This window comes from Macrotis lagotis, chromosome 3 (assembly GCF_037893015.1).
Source record: "Macrotis lagotis isolate mMagLag1 chromosome 3, bilby.v1.9.chrom.fasta, whole genome shotgun sequence".
NCBI lineage: Eukaryota > Metazoa > Chordata > Mammalia > Peramelemorphia > Peramelidae > Macrotis > Macrotis lagotis.
Window position 1 is genome coordinate 247160420 of NC_133660.1, and position 16663 is coordinate 247177082.

The following is a 16663-nucleotide window of genomic DNA, read 5'->3' on the forward strand; positions in this document are numbered from 1 at the left end:
TGCCCCAGGAAAAACTAGCAGAAGACTTATGCAAGATGATCATTGCAAAGATGAGGTTTTCAACTGCAACTAAAAACAATCCCTCACATCACTGCCTATTCACCAGAAGTCATGTTGGCTGGATCAATAAAATTATGGTTCATTCTCAAAAAAATTAAGAACATTCTGCCTTTTTGTTCAACAAATCGATTCTATTATATGTTCCTTCAAAGTTCATGGATGCCAGGTCAAAAACTCCCCCTCTCATTCTCTTTAGTGTTTGCCCTGTGGCCGCAGCTTCTGGCTCGGCTCCCCTCTCCCTCCCTCCCCGCCCCCCCGCAGGCCATTCCGCGCCCCCTCCCCCCTTCACAAACACCGCCTAAGCGGTCCTTGGGCGGGGGACTGGCCCGGGAATCCAGGCATCTCTAATCATCACCTCACTGAACTGCAACCAAAACCACCCTCTTTCCAAGGTATCTACGGTACAGCTGACACTCGGAGACCAGCACTGGGGAGCCGAAGGAACTAGTATGAAAAAAGGCCAACACTCAGCGGCTGCCAAAGCTTTGAAGGGGACAAAATTTCCTAAACCAACAGCACGCCCTATTCGTAGCGAAGGAAGGAATCCAGACAGTGCAACTAAATGCACTTTGCATGAAACTTGGAATAAAACCACTGCACAAGCCTGTAGATCCCTCCACAAGAATGCAGTCCACCCATAAGTATAATCTGAGAGGAGGGACCAATCCCCCAGGGTACTTTTATCCATTTCCTGTCCCACCTTTACTTTAGCAAGTTGAACTTGCCATTGGAGGACAACAATTTAATGGGCAAGGACGAACAAGACAGGCAGCAAAACATGGTGCAGCTGCAAAGGCATTGGCAATCTTGCAGAATGAGGCCCTGCCTGAGACACCAGAGGTGAATGGAGGACAACCAGATGATGAAAATCTCAATAAATCTGAAATAAGCCAAGTGTTTGAGATTGCACTTAAATGGAACCTGCCTGTGAATTTTGAGGTCACCAGGGAGAGTGGCGCACCTCACATGGAGTTCTGTGACAAAGGTATCAGTTGGTGAATTCATGGGTGAAGGTGAAGGTGAAGGGAAAAGTAAGATTTCAAAGAAGAATGATGCTATAGATAGCTGTCCTCGAGGAACTAAAAATATTACCCCCACTCCCTACAGTTGAGAAAATGAAACCGTGAATCAAAAAGAAAACAAAATCAATAGTTCAGCTACAGACAAGCCCAGAATATGGTCAGGGAATGAAGCCTAGTAGCCGACTTGCCCAGATCCAGCAGGCCAGAAAAGATAAGGAGCCTGAATACTTGCTTCTCACTGAGCGAGGTCTTCCACCGCGCAGGGAATTTGTTATGCAGGTCAAAGTTGGTGGCCACACTGCTGAAGGAATGGGCACAAATAAAAAGGTGGCAAAGAACAAGGCAGCTGAAAATATGTTAGAGATCCTAGGTTTCAAAGTCCCCCCAAGCCCAGCCCCCAAAGCCAGGGCTAAAGACAGAAGAAAAGACCCCAGGACAGAAACCCGGTGATGGAAGAAAAGTTACCTTTTTTGAACCCAACTCTGATGCTGTATATGTGACCAGTAATAAGGAAGATGAATGGGGCAGCTAGGTGGTATAGTGGATAAAGCACCCGCCCTGGAATCAGGAGTATCTGAGTTCAAATCCGGTCTCAGACACTTAATAATGACCTAGCTGTGTGGCCTTGGGCAAGCCACTTAACCCCATTTGCCTTGCAAAAACCTAAAAAAAAATAATAATAATAAGGAAGATGAATTTAGGATGCCTTATCTCAGTCATCAGCAGCTTCCAGCAGGAACTCTTCCCATGGTGCCTGAAGCGGCACAGGCAGTAGGAGTCAATCAAGGACATCATACCAAAGAGTTTACTAGGGTAGCTCTGAATCCCACCAAGGCTACAGTCACAGCCATGACTGCTAGAGAGCTGTTGTTTGGGGAAACCTCGCCCACAGCAGAGACCATTTTAAAGAATAACATCTCCTCAGGCCATGTCCCCCATGGGCCACTTACTAGACCATCCGAGCAACTGGATTACCTTTCCAATGTCCAGGGAATGCAGATGAAGTACAAAGACTTCCCCAAAAACAACATGAATGAATTTGTCTCTCTTAAAACTGCTCCTCTCAGCCACCACTGATCAGCCATGGAATTGGAAAGGATGTGGAATCCTGCCATGATATGGCTGCACTGAACATTTTAAAGCTGCTGTCTGAGTTGGACCAACAAAGTACAGAGATGCCAAGAACAGGAAATGGATCAATGTCTGTGTGTGGGAGGTGCTGAACCTTTTCTGGCCACAAATCACTTAAAAAATTCAACATATATACTGAATATACTGAAACTGCTTTGCAATTTTGGAATTTCTGATGCCTCCAGTGGGCGGAAAGATGTGGTGAATGATGAAATGGAGAAGGCAATAGTGATGAAAATGGAGTCAAACAAGAGGAGGCTGTGATTGTGAACTCTCATGGTTTCTTCTGGTGGGGCCAGACAGGTGGTGGCAGTGGAGGAATTCTGACAGCTAAAATCATGCACAAGCTACTGCTTGGATATGTTCATGGGGAAGGAGGATCAAGTGAAGAAAGATCAACTGTCTGGTCTCCTGTATTGAGTCCTCCTATCTCAACTTGGAAGTAATTGTTCATCATCCTAGAGTCACATGGTGTTCAGTGCTTTGTCTTGTGTTTTTACAGATGTGTGAAACCAGAAAAGGAAAGCAATCCCCTTCTCAAACTGGCTCTCAAACCTTTAGGGACAGACACTGGACAGCAGTGCCTGACAGACCTTAGACTTGACCCAAGTCTTAAAGCACCAGAGAAAATCAAATGCTTCCTATTCAGTGTAACCTGTTATAGAGTGAGTGCTGCAGCCCTTCCATCTTCCTTGTACTTACTGATACCATAACCATTGCTTTATCCTAAGACAGTGATACATTTTTAGTTTCCTTTTTTGTTTGATTGAAACAACACTATGTGTTTTTTTCATTTAAAAGTTTCTCAATTGTATCTAGTGATATAGCACAGTTTAGAAACTTGTCTGAGACTGACGTTCTCTGTAAACTAACCTGCAAAGATCATATCCATGTATGCGGCTATACATTTTGTTTTTATCGGAATAGCCAAGGACCATTCCAATGATGCCAATTGTGTGCCATCAAGTTTACTATCCCAGATATTTAGAGAGATGTGTGTGTACACACACACATCTCTCTATATATCCCTCTATATACAGAACCTTGATGAAGTTGCCCAATGGTTGTGTAAATTGGACATTTGTTGTTGTTTTTTTTAGTTTTTGCAAGGCAAGGGGGTTAAGTGGCTTGCCCAAGGCCACACAGCTAGTAATTATTAAGTGTCTGAGGCCGGATTTGAACTCAGGTACTCCTGACTCCAAGGCCAGTGCTCTATCCACTACGCCACCTAGCCACCCCAGTAAATTGGACATTTTAGGAATTTTAAGCTTCACATGATCACTTGGTTCATTTACTATTTCCTTTTTTTGTTAAACACAACAGAACTTAAAATAAATGAATTTTGATCTTTTTAAAGATTATTAAAAAACTAAACGTGTGTATATATAGCTCTTTGTGGCACACAGCTTTCACAACACTACAGGATATGATCTCAGTGTAGTACATACAAAAACTGCAGATTGATTTTCCTTGAGTGATTTATACTATTGAATTACATTTCCATGTAGGGCTGAAAAAAATTAACGATGTTTATATATAAAACTGTGTTGCTTTTGATGTTGTGTTATTGTGCACAGAAATGTGTACAGTAAGTTTTTGCATATGGTCCAGGTAAAAAAGCATGGTCGCCTTGCAAGTTAAGTACTGCTTCAGTTCATTGTTCACACTGGAAATTTTTTCTCCCCATGGAATGTAAGTAAAACTGAGTGTTTGTCACCAATAAATCGTCATACTAAAAAAAAAAAAACCTCCTCCTCTAAGAGAATTTATCATTGACAGAGTTGATGGCCCAATGAATTCCCAGGAGTTTCCTTCCTATCAATTCTTATGTCAATTAAATCACTAGGTAAATTTTTTAAAAAGTTGGTCCACCACATTTTCAATTCATTCTATGAATTGTTACCTAACCCCTCATTAAAACAAACAGGGGGAAAAACTGCCAATTATCAAATTTTAAGAGCTGTGTGGATTTCATTGAGAACTCAATCAGTTTGCTGATGGACAATAGCACTCCATGTGTCCTATCAACATGTAAATGATACAGGTAGTGTGTATGAAGTAGATGAAAGAGCACAAGATTTGGAGTTGAGCGACACTGAGGAGGAATGCCAACTCTGCCCTCTCTTCCTTAGGTGAGCTTAATCAAGCCTCTTTTCCTTTCTGAGCTTCAAGTATTCTCAGTTGCAAAATGAAGAGGGTTGAATTTGATCCTACTTCAGGATCCTTTCCAGCTCTCATGTTTGTGATTCTCCTGAGGACATTCTATAGTTAAGTAATGTTGGGGGGAAAGGAGCATAAGTCCATTTTGGACCCAATCTTTATAATAAAATCTTTATAATAAAAACCCTAGTTCAACTCCTTCATTTTAAAGAGGAATAAACTGAGTTTGAGTGAAGTTAATGTCCCAGGACCATCCAGTTGATAAATGTCTGACTCAGCATTTGATCTTAGACCCACTTAACTCAATGTCCAGAACTGTCTCCACTGTACCACCTTTTTTCCTCAGTAGAATTTTTTTGATAAAGATGGAACTTCATCCTAGTTCACAGATCCAGGGGACTTCAAAAAGTCCAGAATATCCTAAGATAATAAATGCAGAGCTCATAATAGTATAGAATAATAATAATTATTATTATAGAAATAATAATAATTCTAGAAATAATTATAGAAAGGACCTTAGGAGTCAAATTCAGTCCCCTCAGATTGCAGATGAGCATCTTATCCACCCTTCTCCCATTGCAAACATTACTTAGAAGAAAACGCAAGCTCATAGAGTAGAAGCCACATGGCCAAGGCCATGGAGATAGTTAATGTCAGACCCAGGGCCAGGAACCTTCAACTAATGTATTTCCCATGTTTCCATACTACTTTCCTTTAATTTGAGTGCTAAATATAATAGAGCATCTTATATTTAAAACTGGAAAGGATCTTGGAGGCTATCAAGTTCTAGTTTTTCATTTTATAAATGCATCCATCAGATGAAGAGAGGTTAGGTGTTTTGTCCAGGGTACTGTAACTAATTATAGAGGTGGTTTTGAAATGCAATTCTTTTTTTTTAAAGTTTTTTTGATTGGTATTTTTTCCTATTACATGTCATGAGTTTTTCAACATTCATCAACTTGAATATTTATAAGTTTCACAATTTTCTTCCATTCTTCCTTCCCACCCCTCCCCCTCAGTAATGAATAGTCTCAAAATAGTTACACATGTGTATTTGTATTTAACGTGTTTATATATTAGTTATTTTATATATGATGAATTAAGATAAATGAAAAGAAGCAAAACTATGATATAGGAAGAAAAAACATAAGAGAAAATTTTGAAAATGAATATAGTCTTCATTCAGATTCTGTGTTGTTTTTTCCTATCTGGATGTGGATGACATTGTCCATAACAGATCTCCCAGTGCTGTCCTAAATCTCTAAACTGCTAAGAGGAACTACATCCATCATTGTTGATCAACTCACAATGTTTTTGTAATTTGTGCATAAAATTATCTTGGTTCTGCTCCCTTTTCTTAGCATTAATTTGTGTATTTCTTTCAAGGTTTCTCTAGAGACTGACCATTCATGGTTTCTTATAAAACAATAGTACTTCATAGCATTCATATGCCATAACCTGTTCAGCCCTTCTCTAACTCATGGGTGTCCCCTCAATTTCCAATTCTTTGCCATTACAAAAAGAAATTTCAATTATTTTGGAACCTGTGGGACCTTTCCCAAATTTTATGATTTCTTTATAGACTGAGTATTATTTGTATTGCTGAGTCTAAGGGTATGATTGGTTTCATTACTCTTTGGGTATAGTTCCATATTGCTCTTGAGAACAATTGGATTAGTTAGATTATTGTCCCGATCCTCCCACAATCTCTCCAAGATTGATAGGTTTCCCTTTTTGTCATTTTAGCCAATCTGATAGGTATGAAGTTGTTTTAATTCGCATTTCTCTAATCAATAATGATTTGAATAATTTTTCCATATCATTGTATTTACTTTGTTTGAATACTACCTATTTATATCTTTTGATCATTTATCAACTGAGGAATTATTTATAAATTTTATTCAATTTTCTATAAACTTTAGAAAGGAGATCTTTATCAGAATCCCTAGCTATGAAAATTGTTTCCTAGCTTTCTGTTTTCCTTCTAACCTTGGCAGCATTGATTTTATTAGTGCACAAATTGACTAATTGAATATAGTCAAAATCATCCATTTCACAATTTATAATATACTCTATTTCTTGTTTGGTCATAAATTTCTCCCCTTTCCATAGATCCCACAAGATAGAGAATTTCTTAATCTATTAATTAATCTATGGTATTGCCCTTTATGTCTAAATCCTGTACTCATTTTGAAATTATTTTGGTTTGGATTTGAGATGTGGGTCTATGCATAGTTTTTGCCATTCTATTTTCCAATTTTCCCAATAGTTTTTGTTGGATGGTGAGTTCTCATTCTAGAAGCTAATGACTTTGAATTTGTCAAACAGTAGATTAATATAGTCATTAACTACTGGTTCTTCTGCCCCTATCTTAGTCCACTGGTCCAATACTTTAATTCTTAATCAGTACCAGGCAGTTTTGCCGCCTGCCACTTTTAGGTCTGGTAGCAGTAAGCTATCACCTAGGGTCTGCCCTGGAATCCCCCTTACATTTTATCTCCAATGTATTTCTTGACTCCAAGTCCAATGTGCTGTTTAGGCTCTCATTGATGTAGAGGTTGACAATGCACTGCTCTGCCCTTTGGTTTAATTAGAAAGAGTAGCGGACCTGATAGCAAGGAAAATGGTTCTGATTAATCTACTTTGTGCTATTGACCTTAGTGAATTGTCTAAATATATAAGCCCTTTAATTTCATCTTTCCTTATTCCTTAATGTCGCAGGAACACACCTTTAGAATGAAAAACATAGAGATAACCTAGTTCAGCTTCCTTCTTTTCTACAAATGAAGCACATAGAGGTTCCAACACTTGCCCAGTGTCACATAGGCCATAAATAGTAAAGTCAAAGATTTTAACTCTACAATAGAGAAAATGATATTTGCCTTACCCTGTTGGAGGATTATTACCAGGAAGTACTTTATAAACCTTAAAATATCATGCCAATATGCATGTAATTAGTGCAGTAATAATTACTGAGTATTTATTCACAATAATAGTTTATATATCTATAGCACTTGACTTTTTCCAAAATATTTTTCTTAAAGTAAATTTATGTGAAATATGGTACCACATAGCAAGTCACTAGGAGTCATGGTACTCAAACCCAAGACTTTGGGCTGTAAGGCCAGGATCCTTTAAAATTTAGTGCAGTAGAGCTTACCACTCTGCATTTCACTTCATACATTCTCTGATCAGTTGAATAAATTGATCCATTTCACTTATTCCAAAAAGATCTGTGAATGAAGTAGAATCTTAACTGATTGTTATTCAGTTCTCTGTCCACATGGCTGAGGTATGTAAACCCACATTTTGAAAATGAGATGAGCCCCAGGATTGCTGAATGACAAAATCCAGATTGCAGAGACTGAATCTACCAATTAGCAAACAACAGGTATGAGTGAAATCCCTAGAATGTGAATTTGCAAGGATCTTGTTCTACCAAGAGTCAGATCACTAAGATCAAGGAAGTTAGAACTCTCTAGTAAATAGTTATATACCTAAAACTAATCAGTACTGATACCAAACTTTAACATATATATTCGTATTATGATGTTATGTGAGATATAAGTACAAAACATCATCAGTACAAGATAACCAAGAATAAGCCCTTAAGGGGCAGCTAGGTGGCGCAGTGGATAGCCGGCCCTGGAGTCAGGTATACCTGAGTTCAAATCGGACCTCAGACATTTATTAATTACCTAGCTGTGTGGACTTGGGCAAGTCACTTAACCTCATTTGCCTTGCAAAAAAAAGAATAAGCCCCTACCTTCAAAAGATGCTGGCCAGAAACCAGTTGTGATATCACCTCATCTGTCAGTGAAGGATCACAGTTGAGATATATATACCATTAATCACTGTTTCAATGGATGAAATAGCTTAAAATTATGGAAATAATTAGTTTTTTGGTGAAATAGCTTAAAATTATGGAAATAATTAGTTTTTTTGGTTCTATTATGAATCTTTTGCCTTAAAATCCCATTTAACAATAATTTTAAGGGAAAATATAAACTTTCTCTGTTCATATAAAATGACCTCAAGTCACTTCTTTCCAATTTTTCCTTTTATCAGTATTTTTCTACAACTAAAACTGAAAGCTATCAAACTGCACAATATTTGAATTTCCAGGAATTCTATGAAAATTGTAGAAGTTCTTGATTGAGTTCATTAAATTAACCTCTTCATGAAAAACATGATTTTGTGTCATTTCCACTGCCTCTGATTGGCCTTTAGGATATATCAATATGCATTGTGAGATTCCATTCTATCACAACTGAAACTCTTAGTTCCATCAGCATATTTTTATAGTACCTGCCCACATCAAACTTTCGTTTTCTATATTTTAAGACACCAGAAAATGTGGACACAAGGAAAAGCAGCTCATCATCTCTTAAAGAAAACTTACTCTGATAACCTATGCCAACACCCCTATGGCTATCCCCAAAATAAACCAGATGTCTCCAGTGAGGGTTCCACAGAGAGCTCATATTACATGACATTCTATTGAGATTCCATGCATTTATTTTCCTGTCACCTCTAGGTTGAGATCCATTCTTTTTGGAAAACTTGAGCTTCTCACAGTCTGCCTCCTATACAGGTAGATATTAGTACTATTTTATGAGGCTCTGTAGAGAGTGGTACAACATACATTAAATTTGCTATTTTACTATTTTTTAAAATTTTATTTATTTAAGGCAATGGGGTTAAGAGTAACTTGCCCAAAGCCACACAGCTAAGCAATTATTAAGTGTCTAAGGCCAAATTTGAACTCAGGTCCTCCTGACTCCGGGACTGGTGCTATATCTATTGTGTCATCTAGCTGCCTACCCCCATTTTACTATTTCTTGAAGTGTTGTGTCACATGTGTTCCAGGCTAAGAGCTTTGAAGGGTTAACACAGAAATAGTTATGTGCTTTAACAAGCAAGATGTACTTCAGAGCTTAGATAAGGGAGTAGCTTCATGTCTAAGCTAACAAGATGTATTCCCAGGCTCAGATAGATAGCGCATTCTGAGATAATTACCTTCTGCACTCTGAAATCACTGTTTGGTTCTCAAAACAATCTTCACTCTGTTTATCAAAACACTGTTTGGTTCTCAAAACAATGACCTAAGACATACACAAGGTATGCATGTGAAAAAAATGCTTGCTAAAACGCTTATGTAATTGGTTACGTAAATGTAGAGTATGAAAGTATGTATCCTGTAATCAATAAACGAACCAGCTTATGCATCATATTGATGTTGGCCTGAGTTGCCTCCGCCGGACTCAACATTGAAGTATATGCATTCTCTCTGTGTCTTGTCAATCTTGTGCTAGAGCCCTATGTCATTCACACTGGTGAGCACATCATCAATCCTTAAGAAAAATCTCAATAAAAGAAATCATTCTAATTTTCACACTTAAGCTTGAAAAGTCATGACCATAGAACAGATCCAACCATTCTAGAGAGCAATATGGAACTATGCCCACAGAGTAATAAAACTGTTCATACCCTTTAACTCAGCAGTTTCAATTCTAGACCTATATCCAGAAAAAAATCATAAAAAATTGGAAAAGTCTCACATGTTCCAAAATATTCACAGTACCTCTTTCTGTAGTGGCAAAGAATTGGCAATTGAGGAAATGTCCATCAACTGGAGAAAGGCTGAACAATATGGTACATGAATATTATGGAATACTATTGTTGTATAAGAAAACAAAAATGGTTGGACTCTAGAGAAACATGGAAGGAATTACAGGATCTCATGCTGAGTGAAGGGAGCAGAAACAAGAGAGCAATGTACACATTAACAACATTGTAAGATGAACAACCTTGACGGAAGCAGCTTCCCCTCAGCAGTTCAGAGAGCTAAGACAACTATATTAGGCTGGGTATGGCAATGCTAACCCTATCCAGAGGAAGAGAAGTAAAACAAAACAAAACAAATCCTCCAAAATATGATGAACTCTACATTCACTTTTTAAAACAAAAAATATCTCTTATGTATTTCTTTTCCTTAATCCTAATTCCTCATACCAAAAATGACTAATCTGTAAATATGCTTAACACAAATGTGTATGTACAATATTAACCCAACTATTAGCCGCTGAGAGGAGGGAGGTAGGAATGGAGAGTGGAAGGAAATTCTGTAACTTAAAAATATACATTGGCATATGGATGAATGTTGAAAAACTTTCATAACATGTATTTGGAAGAATAAAATATCAATTAAAAAAAAAGAAAGATCATGACCATGAAGTGTTGGTGGGATTCAAATAAATTAATGACAGATTCTCTGCCTTAATGGCCATTTTAATTTAAAAAAAGATATACCAAAAGTTAGTTTAATATTTCATGCATTTAATATTCAAATAAGAACAATAAAAGAGGTACAAAACTAGATTATATTATAAAAGTTTTAAAATGTTAATAAAAAATTTAAAAATATTTGACAAAAAAACAAAAAAAAAATCCCTATTAAGATATTTCCATATTGTTCCTTGATTGGTGTCCTCACTTGCAAATTTCTTTGCCTTTATCCAAGCATCATTGGCTATGTGATTTATCAATAACCATCTTTTCACTATAGGAATAGAATTCCATACCTTTACTGGAAGGCCAGTTAGATTAGTAGTCATTGTGTTTGATATAATAGAAACAAGTGACTTATCTTCTCTGAACATATAATGTTCATCTTTGAAAAAACCCTTTCTGTCTCTGCTGAGCTTACAGCAATTGTTCTAATGTTTTTAGCTCTTTGAACACTTTCAGGAATCACATAGTTCTGGGAAGTTTTTAAAATGTTTTCCACAAAATCTCAATAATCATTTATATCAATTTGATAAGTAAAAATGTCATTAAATACAAGCTGGAACTAATAATTAAATATTCCAGTAATCTAACTCCATAAAATTGATAAATCAGCATTTATTTCTATACTGAAATTGGCTACAACTTGCTTTTAAATGTTCACCATCCATTAAGCTTTTTTTCAAATTCATTATAATGTTTTCTTAAAAAAGACAAATCAACGATTTTCTACAAATTTTATGTTTCTATATGTTTCTGGAGTAATTAATTCATTAATTTTTTTGTATGGCACCTTTTCCTTTTCAAACATTTCAAATGATTTAATACATCTTATCATGAGTTTTTTAGCCTTTATTATGTCTACATTTCTTGCAGTGAATTTGAAAGAAGAAAAATTTCATTTAAAATATCAATCACTAATGCCAAACCATTTATAAAATATATATCTTCGAGATGGGCAGCCATAGCTAAGTACTTTCTATTTCAATAGAGTGATGATAATGAATTTTAAGAAATGAATAAACAAATATTTCAAGCATAGTTCTGTCCATCTTTTTTCACCTAGAGACAAAATGAACTTTACTATGGGCATTTGGAAAACACTGTTGTGAAGATGAATGTAAAAAAAAAAAGAATAAGAAATGTAAATTTTTGATTTTCACATTGGGCAGCTACTCAGGAGTCCACCTCAGAGAGAACCTTGAATATAAATGCCATTTTAACAGCTGGTTTGTTGAAAAATCATCATAAAATTAGATATTTGTTCTGCCAGACAAGTGTGATCCAACTGAATCCTACCACTGCATGAAGTTCATATTCAAATAACAGAACTACCTCAAAAAAATTTAATCTGTCCTCTGAATTTCAATTTTTCTGTATCTATACGAACTTGGGACCTGGTTGGTTAAGAAAGAATGAATGTAAAATGTAAAGACTGACAAATTGCTTTCTGTGGGGGGGGGAGTGGGGGAGGGAAGTGAGATTGGGGTAAAAATTGTAAAACTCAAAATAAATAAAATCTTTAATTAAAAAAAAGAATGAATATAAATAGTGGTATTGGCCAGAAACCAACCAGATTGAATTTTTTTTTGATTAGGTTAAAGAAGTCATTCTCTGCCTCACTTTTTTTCTTTCCAACCCTTAATCACTAAATAAAGGCAAACCAAGAGCTGTTGAAGACACATATTAACATTTTTACAGATATTAAAACATCAGTGCCCTTGAATTCAATGTCAAAGAGAGAAACATTCTGGATTCTATAATTGTTGTCTCCAAGCATCATTTCTGGAAGAGACATCAAAGCTACAGATCCCACCCACCCCCCAAAGAGAGAGAGAGAGAGAGAGAGAGAGAGAGAGAGAGAGAGAGAGAGAGAGTGAGAACAATAGATATCATGGAGGATCTTGAGTGAAGGTCTCTCTCTTCAGGGTAAAGAGGAAATGAAGCCGAACTAAGCTGGAGACTGGGAAACCAGCAGGAGACTTTTAGTCACACTGCATTCCAGGTCCTGGGTGCCAAACTGCACTCCAAGTCAGCAGGGTGGGTCCTGGGGCCAAATGATGGAACTGGGTTGGAAACAAACCAGTTTGTTTGCATAGGCAGAGCCTGGACATGAAGCAGGAAACAAATCACTGCCTAGGCAATGCTTTGGTTGCATTGGCAATATCTTGGCAAATGATAAGCCAGGAATTAGACCCCAGCTCCAGCACAAAACACTTGGGTCTATATTCCCCATTTTCCAAGAGCAGATCTCAAACAATCAAAATGAACAAATAAGCTGAAATAGCACTAACCATAGAAAGCTACCATGGAGATAGAGATGAAAAAATGCTACCTCAGAAGAAAGCAGTGACAAATTACTCACATGGGAAGTCTCAAAGGAGTCTATGAATTGTATTCAAATCCAAAACCTCATAGAATATCTTTAAAAAAGGATTTAGGGGCAGCTACATGGCACAGTAGATAGAGCACAGGCCCTGAAGTCAGGAGGATCTGAATTCAAATCCAGCCTAGCTGTGTGAACTTGGGCAAGTCACTTAACCCCATTGCCTTGCAAAACACACACACACACAAATGTAAGCTAAAAAAAGGAATTTAAAAACTAAAGAAGAGAGGAAGAAGAAAAAGGGAAAAGGAGAAATGAGAGCCATGCAGGAAAAACATGAAATATTGACCTAAGAAATCAACTCCTTTAAAAGTAAAAATAACCAACCAGAAAAAGGATATAGTTCTTCAAGAAATAAAATCAGACAATTGGAAAAGGAATACAACTCAACAAAAAGTAAAATTAACAAACTAGAAAAAAAAACAAAAAAGCTAACAAGAAAATAAAACCCTAAAAATCAGAATTGAACAAATAGAAACCAATGTCTATGAGACACCAAGATAATATCAAACAAAGACAAAAGACTGAAAAAATTTAAAGAAAACATAAAGTATTTTTTAGGAAAAACAAACAGTCAAAAACATAGATCCAGAAGAGATAATTTATGAATTATTGGTCTACCAAAAAGCCTAGATCAAAAAAAAAGCCTAGAAAATATCTTTCAGGAAATTATCCAGAAAACCTGTCTAAATCTACTAGATCAAGAAGACAAAATAGCCATTGTAAAAATACACAGGAGAGCAGCTAGGTAGCACAGTGAATAGAGCATTGGCCCTGAAGTCAGGAGGACCTGAGTTCAAATTTGACCTCAGACACTTAATAATTGCTTAACTGTGTGACCCTGGGCAAGTCACTTGAATCCATTGCCTTAAATAACAAAATAAAAAAAATTTTAACAAAGAATACACAAAAAGAGATCCCAGGATAAAAATTCCAAGGACTCTCATAGCCAGATTCCAAAATTTTCAAATAAAGGAGAAAGTACTGAGAGTAGCCAAAACAGATGAAATTTAAATACAAAGAATATGGTATTTGGCCTAGTATACGGTGTCTTGGAGGACAAAGGATTTTGGATCACAAGCAAGAATTTACTATCCTGAAAAATTCAGCATATTCTGTCAGAGGAAAATATGGATGTTCAATGAAATAGAGGACTTCCAAAATTTCCTGATAAAAAAGACCAGAACTGAACAGACTCAAGATTCAAGAGATGCATAAAAAGATAAATGGAAAGGAGGAAAAAATCAAATGTTAGTCAAGAACACTAAATTTTATATGAACCTACAAGAGAATATAATTCTTGTAACTCTTGAAAATTGGATAGAAGGGGGTTATCACACTGAAGGAAGCTAGGGAGCAGGTGGAGGAAAAGGGAAAAATACAAATGGAGGGGAAATAGCAGGGAGGGCAATAAAGAAATAGTAATTATAACTTTGAATGTGGAATGGGATGAACTCTCTCATAAAATGGAAACAGATATCAGAGTGGATTAAAAACCAGAATCCCACAACATGCTGCTTAAAAGAAACACATTTGAAGCAGAGAGATACATACAGAATAAAGGTAAAAGGTTGGAGCAGAATATATTATGCGTCAGCTGAAGTGAAAAAAGCAGGGGTAGCAATCCTTATCTCAGACAAAGCAGATGCAAAAATAGATCTCATTAAAAAGAGTTAAGGAAGGGGAAGCTAGATGGCACAGTAGATAGAACACTAGCCCTGGAGTCAGGAATACCTGAGTTCAAATCCGACCTCAGACACTTAATAATTGCCTAGTTCTATGGTCTTGGGCAAGTCACTTAAACCCATTGCCTTGCAAAAAAAAAAAAAGAAAAACAAATAATTACATATATCCTCCTAAAAATATATTACTTCTATCAGACCAGATAAAAGGTGTATAATTTGACAAAAGGAATATAAGTGCAAGACAGGTTAAAACAATAAAAATATATAAAGGAGAAGGCTAAGCATTAGTGGTTAAATAACACCAGATGAAAATACACAAAGACCTAAAATAGTAGAGGGAAAATTGGGATGATGTGAACCCTGAGTAAATCCTATTCAATTGATATAGCCCAGAATGGAAGTAACATACATACCCAATTGGGTTTAAAAATCTATCCTACCCCACATGGAAGTGGAGGGGGTGGGAGAAAAGGGAAGAAAGGACTGATAAAAAGGAAGGCTAAGGTATAAGTGAAAGTAAACTGAAAGTTAAAATTTTAAATAAAAGTTAAAGGAGAAAGGGAGCAAAACATTGGTGAGGAGGAATAAGAGGAAAGGAAAGAGAAAAGTACAAATTAGGGGGGAAAATAGAGGGAAATAAAGATTTAGTAACCTTAACTGTAAAAGTGAATGGGATGAACTCTCCCATAAAAGGAAGTAGATTTAAGGACGGATTAAAAACCAGAATCAATATGTTATTTACAAGAAACACATTTGGAGCAGAGAGTTACAGACAGGTTGAAGGGATGGAGTACTATTATTCTATAAGAAACCATGAATTATCAGACTCTAGAAAAACATGGAAAGAATTATAGGAACTGATGCTTTGTGAAGGGAGCATTATCAAGAGAATATTACACACACTTACAAAAACATTGTAAGCTGATCAGCTTTGATGGATGCAGCATTTCAGAAAGCTAGGACAACCCTGGGAGATCTGTTAAATACAATACTATCTACATCCAGATAATAAACAAATAAACCAACAAACAAACCCCTCCAGAATCTGAATGAACACTGTTCACATTTTTTTTAATTTCTCATGTTTTTTCTTCCTATCCCTTAGTTTTCTTTTTTCCTACTCTTAATTCCTCACACAGAAAATGACTGATATGTAAACATGCTAAACACAAATGTACATGTACAATGTTCAATAGACTGTTTACTGATGAGGGGAGGGGGTGAGAAGGAAATTATGTAACATAAATATTCATGTGGATGAAAAATTAAAAAAGGACAAAAGTCTCATATATCAGATATATGGTATTTGAGTCACATTTATAAGAATTTGAGTCATTCCCCAACTGATAAATTTTCAAAGGATATGAACAGGCAGTTTTTTGATAAAGTGATCAATAGTAATATGAAAAACATTCTCTAAATCATTATTGATTAAAGAAATAAAAATTAGAACAACTTTGTGATATCATCTTATACCTATCAGACTTACTAAAATGATAGAAAGGGAATAAGAAAAAAGTTGGAGGGAATGTGGAAAAATTGGGGCACTAATGTATTGTTGGTGGAACTGTGAACTGATCTAGTTATTTTGGAGAGCAGGAATTACGGGCATAGAATTATAAAAATTTGTGTACTTTTAACCCAGCAATATCATTATTAAGATTTGTTTCCCAAGGTGATCAGGACAAAAAGGAAAATAACCCATATGTTATTAAATGTTTATAGCAGCTCTCTTTGTTGTGGCAAAGAACTGGAAATTAAGGGAATACCCATTAAATGAGGAATTACTAAATAAGTTGTGATATATGATTGTGATGAAATACTACTCAAATATAAAAAATGATAAGCTAGCTGATTTTAGAAAAACAAGGAAGGACAAAATAAAATAATGAAAAGTGAAATGACCAGAACCAAGAGAACATTGTACACAA

The 16663-nt window shown here is 36.1% G+C and overlaps 2 pseudogenes; one reads left to right on the plus strand and one right to left on the minus strand.

The window, feature by feature from the left end:
• LOC141518397 (TIP41-like protein) overlaps positions 1–16663 on the minus strand; it is a 222997-nt pseudogene that overhangs the window by 6056 nt on the left and 200278 nt on the right.
• LOC141518399 (double-stranded RNA-binding protein Staufen homolog 1-like) lies at positions 495–2684 on the plus strand (annotated as a pseudogene).